This window comes from Euleptes europaea, chromosome 2 (assembly GCF_029931775.1).
Source record: "Euleptes europaea isolate rEulEur1 chromosome 2, rEulEur1.hap1, whole genome shotgun sequence".
Classification (NCBI taxonomy): Eukaryota; Metazoa; Chordata; class Lepidosauria; order Squamata; family Sphaerodactylidae; genus Euleptes; species Euleptes europaea.
In genome coordinates, this window is record NC_079313.1 from 134,356,217 (window position 1) to 134,369,039 (window position 12,823).

Below are 12,823 nucleotides of genomic sequence, written 5' to 3' on the forward strand. Positions count from 1 at the left end.
CCATGGAGCAAGAGAAGGGGGAGATTTTCACTCCCTTCGCATGCCCCTTTGATATGAAGGTTAGAAATGCCCCCCACCTCAGACTTACATCTATTTGTTTTTATACCACCTTTCCTCCAAGAAACTGGGAGTAGCATGCATGGTTTCTCCCCATCTATCCTCACAACAACTCTGTGAAGTAAGTGAATGCAGCAACGAACGGCTAGCCCACGGCAGGTGATCCCTGTTAGGTAGAGTCACCAACTCTGATTGGGAACTTCCTGGAGATTTAGGGGTAAATCCTAGGGAGGGTTAGGGAGGGGAGGGACCTCAGCGGGATACCGTGCCGTAGAGTCCACCTTTCAAAGCAGCCATTTTTGCCAGGCCAACGATAGTCTGGAGATCAGCTGTAATTCCAGGAAATCTCCCGGCCCCAGCTGGAGGTTGGCAACCCTACTGCAAGATTCTGTAACCGCCGCACTGTCTGTCCCCCACTTTGTAGGCAAACAAAACAGGCACAGGGATTTTTAAAAGGGGTCACCCCCCCCCCTTGGGTCTAATCTACCCCAACAGGCTTTTTTCATGCGTGTAAACTCTCAGTAAGCTAGTGGTGAGGAGGGAGACTTTTAGCATTTTTGCCTGGTTAGCATTGCATTTCATTCACTTTTGTGTGGCACATGTGTTCTTTTTTTATTACGTTTCCCCCTCCAAGTCAGGGCGAGATGCCGCTGGACGCCCGTGTTTTTTGGAATGTGAAGAGGTGTATGAATGAACTCTGTATGCATGTATGAGGTGGGAGCTCCGTATTTATTTATGAGTGAGCTGCATCTGTGCATGAGAGCTCTCGTGACCGCAAGGGAGGGACCCCCTCGTGTTTCCCAGCCCTGGAATTCAGAATTGGCTTTAGGAGAGAATTCCATTTTCTTTTAACTGCCCCAACGTGAAGCTGTCCCTTTAGACATGGATTCTCTGGGTCTGGAAATCAGAGCTGTCGTTTTTTCTGCGTGTCTATAGCCTAAATTATTTGAGAATGGGAAGTCAAAATATCTTCCAGCATATATTGTTAGTTTGCAACTCTGAAATGTGTATTGCTCAATGCCGGACGGGAGAGGGGGAGAGATATGGTAATGAAAATGTACATATGGGTGATGTTTAAACACAAAAAAGGACTCTGGTTTGCAAGGTCAATGTGATTCTTGAAGTTCATGTCTCAAAAGATCTTGGGATGAGCAGGAGGCTACCGAACCCCATGAAAGCAGCATGTGATTTGACTAGCAGAGCCGTCCTAAGAAAACTTTCCTAGAAGTAAGCCCCATTGAGTAGACTTAAGTAGTATTCTGAGTAACCCTGCTATAGCTCTCTTGCTCTATGCTTTACTTGATAGTAAGTTTGCTTACTAGCCAGTGTGGTGTAGTGGTGGATTCTGATCTGGAGAACTGGGTTTGATTCCCCACTCCACGAGTGGCGGAGGCTAATCTGGTTTCCCCACTCCTACACATGAAGCCAGCTGGGTGACCTTGGGCTAGTCACAGCTCTCTTAGAGCTCTCGCAGCCCCACCTACCTCGCAGAGTGTCTGTTGTGGGGAGGAGTGGGGAAGGTGATTGTCAGCCGGTTTGATTCTTCCTTAAGTGGTAGAGAAAGTCGGCGTATAAAAACCAGCTCTTCTTCTTCTTAGTGGTGGTGGAAAGTGCCATCAAACCACAGCTGACTTATGGTTTCCCTGCAGGGATTTCAAGGCAAGGGATTTCAGAGGTGGTTTGCCATTGCCTGACTCTGTGGAGTGACCCTGGACTACCTTGGTGGCCTCCCATCCTCAGACTAACCAGGGCTATCCCTGCTTAGCTCCGGTTATCTGTTAGGACCGCACTAGCCTAGGCCATCCAGGGCAGGACAATAATTTCCCATCGAGTTGCAGCTGACTTGTGGTGACCTCGCAGTGTTTTCCAGGCAAGAGAGATTCAGAGGGTTGCCATTGCTGCCTTTACTTAGCAACCCTGGACTTCCTTGGAGGTCTCCCGTAAGAACATAAGAAAGGCCCTGCTGGATCAGACCAAGGCCCATCAAGTCCAGCAGTCTGTTCACACAGTGGCCAACCAGGTGCCTCTAGGAAGCCCACAAGTGAGACAACTGCAGCAGCATTGGCCTGCCTGTGCTCCACAGTGCCTAATATAACAGTCATGCTCCTCTGATCCTGGAGAGAAGAGGAATGTCTCATGACTAGGCTCCATTTTTACTAGTAGCCATGGATAGCCCTCTCCTCCATGAACATGTCCACTCCCCTCTTAAAGCCTCCCAAGTTGGCAGCCATCCCCACATCCTGGGGCAGGGAGTTCCACAATTTAACTATGTGTCATGTGAAGAAATACTTCCTTTTGTCTGTTTTGAATCTCTCACCCTCCAGCTTCAGCAGATGACCCCGCATTCTAATATTATGAGAGAGCTAGGAAAGCTTCTCCCTGCCCGCATAATTTTATGGACCTCTGTCATGTCTCCCCTTAACCGTCTTCTTTCCAAGCTAAACAGCCCTAAGCGTTTCAACCTCTCCTCATAGGGCAACTGCTCCGGTCTCCTGGTCGTTTTGGTTGCTCTTTTCTTCAAGCTCTGCAATATCCTTTTCCAGCTGTGGTGACCAGAACTGTACACAGTATTCCAAGTGTGTTTGAAAGTTTGGGCTGGAGAGCTTTGACCATTTGTGGCTGAGCTGTTTCTCCCTTCTGCCGCTGCACAGATGACACCAGAGGGGATGCTTCCCAGAGCTTCTGAGAGGCTCCAGGGAGCAGCCCGGAGACACGTCGGCGCCCTCTCCACGCAGCGGGGGATCCGGGATGTCCCGCCTCCCGGTTCTCTCTGCGCGGGGAGCCAAGCGCACCACTGGAAAGAGAGGCCTTCTGGAAGGCTTGCCTCCCGAGGCTGTCCCCTTGGCTTGACCTGGCGCCAGAATCTCCGAGATGCCCAAGAGCCAAGCTGGGGACTCATTAAAGCAAATAATTGCCAACAGACTCCAGTGGGGCCTGTGTTTGCTTTGTTAATTGTCTGCATGAAACATGGTTCCGAGTCTGACGAAGAAACGCCAGTAGGACAGTCCTGCTTTTTCAGAGCAGGCAAGAGGGGAACGCGAAGCAGCGATTGTGTAGCAGTGACTTTAGACGTAGGAGCCAGCGTGATGTAGTGGTTAAGAGCGGAGGACTCTAACCTGGAGAACCGGGCTCGATTCTCCCACTCCTCTACATGAAGCCTGCTGGGTGACCTCGGGCCAGTCACAGTTTCTCAGCCCACGCAGAGGCAGACGATGGCAAACCACCTCTGAAGGTCTCTTCAGGACACTGGACGCTGGAGAGCCAATGTGGTGTAGTGGTTAAGAGTGGTGGATTCCCCACTCCTCCACATGAGAGGCAGAGGCTAATCTGGTGAATCAGGTTCAATCCCCCCAATCCTCCACATGAAGCCTGCTGGGTGACCTTGGGCAAATCACAGCTCTCTTAGAGCTCTCTCAGCCCCCAAGGTGTCTGTTGTGGGGAGGGGAAGGAAAGGTTATTGTAAACCAGTGTAATTCTTCTTTAACTGATTGAGAAAGTCAGGATATAAAAACCAACTCTTCTTCTCCTCCTCCTCCTCCCTTGAAAACCTTACAAGGTCACCATAAGTCAACTGTGACTTGACAGCACTTTCCACCACCAACTCTGTGTACTGACCTCAATGCCCCTGGCTAGCCCAATCTTGTCATATCTTTGAGGCAAGGTCAACCCTGGTTAGTACTTGGATGGGCAGCCACCAAGGAAGCCCAGTGTCACTTTGCAGAGGCAGGCAATGGCAATCCACCTCTGTTCATCTGCCCTGACCTGGATGGCCCAGACTAGCCCAATCTGGTCAGATCTTGGAAGCTGAGGAGAGTCTGCTTTGGTTAGTCCTGGGATGGAAGACCACCAAGGAAGTCCACAGTTGCTTCACAGAGGCAGGTAATGGCAAACCACGTCTGAACGTCTTTTGTCTTGAAAACCCTACGGGATCGCCAAAATTCATCTTTGGCCTGATGGAACTTTCCATCACCAACTGTAACTACACAGGGATGAATATGCCACATCACTTTCGGTAGGACTGCCAACCTCTGGGTGGTACCTAGAGAGCTCCCAGAATCACAACTTCAGTTGTGATTCCCCTGGAGGGGATCAGTTTCCCTGGAGGAAATGGCAGCTTTGGCGGGATGGGCTCTATGGCATTATACCCTGCTGAGGACATTTTTCTGCAGATATGTTGGCCACCCAATATGCAGGAGCCAAGAGCCCCACATGAAATGCTCTGCTGGATCACCTCAATGATCCATCTCAGTCCAGCATCCTGGTTTGGGTCCAATGACCCTTTCCCAGAAACTCTTCCTCTCATGGATCAGGTCCTGACCAAGACTTTGGGGAAAAACCTTTCTCCATTGGAGGAGGTGGGTCATTGGTTCTCCAAAAGGACCATGTCCAATGTCTCTTGAGTGTTCACAAGATGGGCAAATGGTCAGGGTGGCCTCCATATGAACATAAGAAAGGCCCTGCTGTATCAGACCAAGGCCCATCAAATCCAGCAGAACCAGGTGCCTCTAGGAAGCCCCAGTTGCTTGTCTCTAACATTTATTGTTCAGTAGTATACCGCTCCTGCATAGGGAGGCTCCATTTAGCGCCGTGGATAACTGCTGTTCATAAACCATGAATTTGTCAAATCCCCGTTGAAAGCCATCACATCTTATGGCACAAAATTCAGTGTATTTTGTGGGTGCTGAAGTATTTTCTTTTCTCTGTCCTGAATTTCCATGGCGTTATATGAGGAATTGCTTGTGGGCTTCCTTAGAGGCACCTGGTTGGCCTCCATGTGAACAGACTGCTGGACTTGATGGGCCTCGGTCTGATCTAGCAGGGCCTTTATTATGTTCTTATGGAGGACAGAACTATCAATGGCTACTAGTGAAGATGGATACTAGACACAATCTATTCTCTCCAGGATCAGAGGAGCATGCCTATTATATTAGGTGCTGTGGAACACAGGGCGGGATAATGCTGCTGCAGCCGTCTTGCTTGTGGGCTTCCTAGAAGCACCTGGGTGGCCACTGTGTGAACAGACGGCTGGGCTTGATGGGCCTCGGTCTGATCCAGCAGGGCCTTTCTTACGTTCTTATGGAGGACAGAACTATAAATGGCTACTAGTAAAGTTGGATACTAGTCATGATGCATACCTACTCTCTACAGGATCAGAGGAACATGCCTATTATATTAGGTGCTGTGGGACACAGGCAGGATAATTCTGCAGTCGCCTTGTTTGTTGGCTTCCTAGAGGCCCCTGGTTGGCCCCTGTGTGAACAGCCTACTGGATTTGAGGGGCCTTGGTCTGATCCAGCAGGGCTTTTCTTATGTTCTCATGAATCATCTGTGAAATGGGCAGTTTGGTCAGCTCTAATTGGACACCCAAATGGCTGCTGCAGTGGGTACCAATGCTGGGTGGAGCAAGACCCTTGGAGGTGCTTTGGGGGCCTTGGAAGCTCAGGCTTCCAAGAGGCTGCCTGCAGATGAACCCGGCTCTCGGCCTCCATCTCTTTTCCAGCTATTTTTGTGTCACTCTCCAGGCCGGTTTCCTTTTTCCGCTTGTTTTGCTCTGATTCCCCCCCCCCTTCGCTCCAGTCTTACTTTCCCCCTCTCTCTCCAGCCTTTTCCTTTGCTCTTTCCTTCCTTCCGTCCTTCTTTTCCATGGCATCATCCTTCCCCAAACATCCAGTAACGTTTTTTTCACACCCTTTCAGGGCCAAGCTGGACAATACAAGGGAGAAGCATGAACGGTCTCCCGCTTCTTGAAGCGGAAAAGTGGCGTCAGAGAATGAGCAAAAATGGCAAACAATGTGAGTGCGCGCTTAATTCTCTGCTTTCCCAGTTTCTCCCTCCAAACCCCCCACATTCTTAAGAACATAAGAAAGACCCTGCTGGATCAGACCAAGGCCCATCAAGTCCAGCAATCTGTTCACACAGTGGCCAAACAGGTGCCTCTAGGAAGCCCACAAGCAAGACGACTGCAGCAGCATCCTGCCTGTGTTTCACACAATGCATAGTTAAATTGTGGAACTCCCTGCCCCAGGATGTGGTGATGGCTGCCAAATTGGAAGGCTTTAAGAGAGGAGTGGATATGTTCACAGAGGAGATGGGTATTCATGGCTACTAGTTAAAATGGATACTAGTGATGCATCCCTATTCTGTCCAGGATAAGGGGAGTATACTGAATATATTAGGTGCTGCTGCAGTTGTCTTGCTTGTGGGCTTCCCAGAAGCACCTGGTTGGCCACTGTGTGAACAGACTGGTGGACTTGATGGGCCTTGGTCTGATCCAGCATGGCCTTTCTTATGTTCACAGCTCCTCATATAATAGGCCTGCTCCTCTGATCCTGGAGAGAATAGGTATGCATCATGAGCAGTATCCATTTTGATTAGTAGCCATGGATAGCCCTCTCCTCCAAGAACATGTCCATGGAGGACCACCTTCCCAACAGTTGTCTCATATTGACATTCACCCAAAGCTTCTTTATAAATGAGTAGGGAATTTTCTGCGAGTGTCCCCCCTTCCCAAATCCAGGCAGGAACATGGGCAAGGACAGGGACCTCAGTGGGGTACAATGCCATAAAGTAATAAGAACATAAGAAAAGCCATGCTGGATCAGCCCCAGGCTCATCAATTCCTGCAGTCTGTTCACACAGTGGCCAACCAGGTGTCTCTAGGAAGCCCCCAAACAAGACGACTGCAGCAGCACCATCTGCCTGTGTTCCACAACACCTAATATAATAGGCATGCTCCTCTGATATGGGAGAGAATAGGTATGCATCATGACTAGCATCCATTTTGATTAGTAGCCATGGATAGCCCTCTCCTCCATAAATATGTCCACTCCCCTCTTAAAGCCTTCCAAGCTGGCAGCCATCACCACATCCTGGGGTAGGGAGTTCCACAATTGAGCCCCTCCCCTCTCCCTCCATCTCCATGTTAGTTGTTAAAACCCTCTACCCTTTGCACTGCAGCAGGAACCAATTCATTTCTGGGAACCTTCGAGCCTCACTTTTCAATAAATTGGATCCCACCATCATGTACCCAGCATGCAACGCAGGTAGGGTTGCCAGCTGTGGGTTGGGAAATACCTGGAGATTTTGGGGGTGGGGCCTGAGGGGTGGGTGGAGGTTTGGGGGAGGGGTGGGACTTCAATGGGGTAAAATGCCATAGGGACCCCCTTCCAAAGCAACCCTGGCAGGGGATGGGGTGGTAGGGTTGCCTGATCCCGGTTGGGGAACTCCTGGAGACTTGGGGATGGAGCCTGGGGAGGAGAAGGACCTCACTGGGGTACAATGCCATAGAGTCCACCCTCCAAAGCATCTGACCTGGTCCTCATAAGTGGGGATGAACCTGGGACCTTCTGCATGAAAAGCTTAGCAGATGTTTTACCATTGAGCTATAACCCCTAGTAGTGTGTGTGCAAAGGATCTTGGGGGCTTAGTAGACCAAACACTGAACATGAGTCAGCAGTGTGATGCGGTAGCTAAAAAGGCAAATGCGGTCTTGGGCTGCATCAACAGAAGTATAGTGTCCAGATCACACGAAGTGATGGTGTCACTTTACTCTGCTCTGGTTAGACCTCACCTAGAGTACTGCGTTCAGTTATGGGCACCGCAATTTAAGAAAGATGTAGACAAGCTGGAAATGGAGTAGGGGTAGGGTTACCAGGTCCCTCTTCGCCACCGGCGGGAGATTTTTGAGGCGGAGCCTGAAGAGGGCGGGGTTTGGGGAGGGGAGGGACTTCAATGCCATAAGAGTCCAATTGCCAAAGCGGCCATTTTTCTCCAGGTGATCTGATCTCTATCGACTGGAGATCAGTTGAATTAGCAGGAGATCTCCTGCTACTACCTGGCAGTTGGCAACCCTAAGTAGGGGTCACTGGGTGTGTGTGTGTGTGTGTGGGGGAGGTAGTTGTGAATTTCCTGCATTGTCCAGGGGTTGGACTAGATGACCCTGGTGGTCCTTTCCAACCTATCCAGGTCCGATTACCGTGTCAAGTGGAGGCCGGCAAAAAAAAAACATGCACAGACTTTCGATTCTTGACTAAGTCCAGAGGGAGGAGGCATGAGAAGCAACCCCCCAAAAAAACTCCACATGGGTTGCTAGGCAGCCACAAGGATTATCAACAACAGCCTGGGCCAGCCAAAGACATGCCTCCCTGGTAGGTTCATACGTTCACACAGCTGGAGAAGGTATCTGAAGAAATGAGCCGCGGCTCACGAAAGCTCATAGCCTGCCAGAAACTGTGTTAATCTTTAAGGTGCTACTGGACTCTTTTCTCCTGCTATGGAAAGATGGTCGTTGAGCTAGCGTATGGGCAGCAAGGAAATGCTCTTGTACATCGTCAGTTCAAAATGGAGCTTGTGTATGTTATCTATATATTTCTATGGAAAGGTGGTGCCAACATAGTGAGGGATGGTACAGGTCGCTGCTGCCCCCTTGTGTTCGATCTATGACGCACAGCCCACCCTTTCATTTAAGAAGACCCTTGAGAGAGAAGCATGGCTTGCGCGCAGCGATAGCCCTGTGCAACTCTTGGTGCAGTCGCACGGGCAGTGGCAACAGAGCAGCCACACAGCAAGCTGGAAGCAACAAAAAGAAGACATCTTTCACTGCATTGGTCAGGCCACACCTGGAGTATTGTGTGCAGTGCTGGAGGCCTCAATTAAAAAAAGACGTGGACAGAATGGAGAGGGTGCAGAGGAGAGCGACGAGGATGGTCAGGGGCCTGGAGACTGAGCCCTATGAGGAAAGGGTGAGGGAGTTGGGGATGTTCAGTCTGGAGAAGAGGAAGCTGAGGGTGGGGGACAGGACTGTTCTCTTTACGGATCTGAAGGGCTGTCACTTAGAGGAGAGCCAGGAGCTGTTCCTGTTGGCAGCAGAAGATAAGACTTGCAATAATGGGTTTAAATTGAGGACGGAAAGGTACCAGCTGGATATTAGGAAAAACTTTTTTACAGTAAGAGTTGTTTGACAGTGGAATCGGCTACCTAGGGAGGCGGTGAGCTCCCCATCACTGGCAATCTTGAAGCAGAGGCTGGACAAACACTTGTCAGGGATGCTCTAGGCTGATCCAGCATTGAGCAGGGGGTTGGACTGGATGGCCTGTATGCCCCCTTCCAACTCTATGATCCTATGATTCAAAATACTGAGCACCACACCCATTATATCCAAGAAAACAGTTCTCTTTTGTTGTTGTAAACAGGAAAGAGAATGGAACTGTTAAAGCTTTAAAAAACACCATACTTAAAAAATAGACATAACATAGATCTCTTTGGCATGATCCAAATGTACCCGAGAGGGAGAGTTTTAATATGAAAGAGCGAGATCCTTTACACTCCAACTCTTTGAGGAACAACTATAGCAACTTACAAGAACAGAGATGGTGTGAGCCTAATATTAAGTATTAAACTCCACCCTTCTTCAGTGCATTCATGACCTTACTTCCATTGGACTTTTCAGATTACACTTAACTGGGCAGTGCAATGAATTTTTATATAAAAGTAGAATTTGATTAAGCTACCAGCTTTGAGTTCATTGATGGAGTTAACGCTTAAGAGTTTCTGTGGTGGGTGGTGTCTCAGCCTCTTTTTAGGCATTTGAAATGCTTTAAAATGTTATCTGGGGGGGCATGGGACAAGAGAGAATGACAGGGGAAGAGCTGCGGCTCAGTGGTACAGCATCTGTTTCGCATGCAGAAGGTCCCAGGTTCAACCCCCGGCACCTCCAGTTAAAAGGACCAGGCAGTAGAGGTGATGTGAAAGACCTCTGCCTGCGATCCTGGAGCGCCACTGCCGGTCTGAGTAGACAAGACTGACCTCAATGGACCCAGGGTCTCATTGGGTATAAGGCAGATTCATGTGCTCAAAACCTCAACAGGTATTCAAAACTGAATTTTTTTTAATATAGATCACAATGCAACTTGAGATCACTCTCCAACACAAAAATTGCTTTCATGCGGAGGTAAAAATGTGCACGCTTCTCTCCTATGGCTCTCTGGGATGTATCCAGCATCTTTTGGTGGGTATGTTTTGAAATGTTCCATTTTGGATCCTTGGTGCACAGTCCCAGCCAGAGCCGGGCTCCCCTGGCAAACTTTTCAGAAGAAAGGGCTGTTTTCCCTTTTTGATCAGCAGAGGCGGCTGGAGATCGATAAAAACAGCAGTTCTTGGGCAGCCGGAACTGTAAGAAGCTTTTTTTAAATCATGCTGGCCATGTCAAATATTGCACCAGCTGGGAATATCCAAAACATCACAGCATTCAACCTCTGAGACAGAATGCAATCTTTTGTGACATCCGAGGAAAGGAGCATTAACAATACTTGCGCAAGGAAGCCCAAAGAACCACACATGGTATCTCCTTGGCCCCTGCAAAGCCAGTCACTTCTTCACTGCCACTTGAGGTTTGCCAAGATTTCCCCCCTAAGGACTAGAAACTTAAGGCCAGAGATGTTCAGAGGTGGTTCGCCATTGCCTGCCTGTGCATAGCAACCCTGGTCTTCCTTGGTCTCTCATCCAAGTACTAACCAGGGCCAACTCTGCTTAACTCTGAGCCTCTGGTGAGATCAGGCTAGGCTGGGCTACTAGAATCATAAGAGTTGGAAGGGACCACCAGGGTCATCTAGTCCAACCCCCTGCACAATGTAGGAAATTCACAACTACCTCCCCCCCCCAGTGACCCCTACTCCATGCCCAGAAGATGGCCAAGATGCCCTCCCTCTCATCATCTGCCTAAGGTCACAGAATCAGCATAGTGACAGATGGCGATCTAGCCTCTGCTTAAAAACCTCCAGGGAAGGAGCGCTTGGCACCTCCTAGGTCGCTTGCTAGTCCTTAAGCAGCTACAGTATCTTTCTTTCGTTTTCCCTTAAACTTTGGGACAGTGGAACAAAATTGTTACATACTATGTAATTCTGGCTATCATCCCTGTTCAAATACTATTTCAAAGGTGAATAAGACATTAATGCAGCCCCCCCCCCCCCAAAAAAAAGGCAACATAGCGTGGAGATACTGGAACGATAACTGTTATGGACAGTTATGGCATATTTTATTTGAAATGTCAGGACCCGCACGGCTGCTGCACCCAAGACATAAGACAGTGCATGTGTGTGGGAAAGAGGTGCAGAATACATTGCAGCGCAGTATGTGAAGCTCTGCCATTTGAACGCTGCGATTTACTAGCAGCAGGAAGAGGATCTAAATGCAATGTGCAAGGCGCACACATCACTTGTGCTGAGAAGCTCAATGCTAATGATTTGTGATATGTGCATGTGTCATGATAAGGGACCGGCGGGCTAGAAACAAACCAGTAACGTGAATTTTATTGGTTACTTGTAGCCTGTCCCTATGATCACACTGGAAGAGCTGGTGATTCTATGGGGGAACCGGCTGATTCTTATAGATATTGCAGGTTTGGTCCTTAGTACAACCAGTTTATCAAGCTGCAGCACTGAATGGATAGGACAGCCCCTCTGCTTAGCACTCAGTGCGGACAAGCTGGAACGTGTCCAGAGGGCAACAAAGATGGTGAGGGGTCTGGAGACCAAGCCCTATGAGGAAAAGTTGAAGGAGCTGGATATGTTTAGCCTGCAGAGGAGAAGACTGAGAGGGTATATGATAACCATCTTCAAGTCCTTGAAGGGCTGCCATATAGAGGAGGGTGCCCAGTTGTTTTCTGTTGCTCCAGGTCGGACCAGAACTGATGGGTTGAAATTAAATCAAGAGTTTCCGTCTTGACATTAGGAAGAATTTTCTAAGTTAGAGTGGATCCTCAGTGGATCAGGCTTCCTCGGGAGGTGGTAAGCACTCCTTCCCTGGAGGTTTTTAAGCAGAGGCTAGATGACCATCTGTCAGCAATGCTGATTCTATGACCTTGGGCAGTTCATGGGAGGGAGGGCACCTTGCCCATCTTTTGGGCATGGAGTAGGGGTCACCGGGGGTGTGGGGGGGGAGGCAGTTGTGAGTTTCCCGCATTGTGCAGGGGGTTGGACTAGATGACCCTGGTGGTCCCTTCCAACTCTATGAATCTACATGTCGGTCCTAATTTACTCAAAGCATTTAGATCTCTCCTGTCTTATCTGTAGTGGTACCAGATCTAGTGAGTTTTTAAAATTCTGATAAGAAAAAGACTTGTGGGAGGAGGAATCAAACTGGCGCTGCAGCTAGCCCTACCCCTTTCCTTTTTTATTCTCTGCGGCCAGCCCAGGCTAACGTGAGGGGGCTGGAGTAGTCCCTCCTCTGAAGCCCGGTGGAAAGGCCACAAACTGGCCTCGATCCAAGACAAAGTGCAATTATCTCAGCCAGGCTGATGGAACGGGCCTCACGTTCTCCCTCTCACCTCTGACCCCACTTAAACATAGCAGCATTCACGTGTCTCCCCCCTCCCCGAGTGGTTGCACATAACCGTGCTGGTATAGAGGCTTGAGTGTCAGGCTAGGTCTGGGAGACCCAGGTTCTAATCCCCCACACTGCCAGGGATGCTTGCTTGGAAGGCCTTGGGCCAGGCTCACACACTCGGCCTAAGCAGTTCCTCAGTGCAACAGGCTTCCTCGGAAGGTGGTAAGTGCTCCTTCCCTGGAGGTTTTTAAGCAGAGACTGGATGGCCATCTGTCAGCAATGCTGATTCTATGACCTTAGGCAGTTCATGAGAGGGAGGGCATCTTGGCCATCTTCTGGGCATGGAGTAGGGGTCACTGGGGGTGTGGGGAGGAAGGTAGTTGTGAAATTCCTGCATTGTGCAAGGGGTTGGACTAGATGACCGTGGTGGTACCTTCCAACTCTA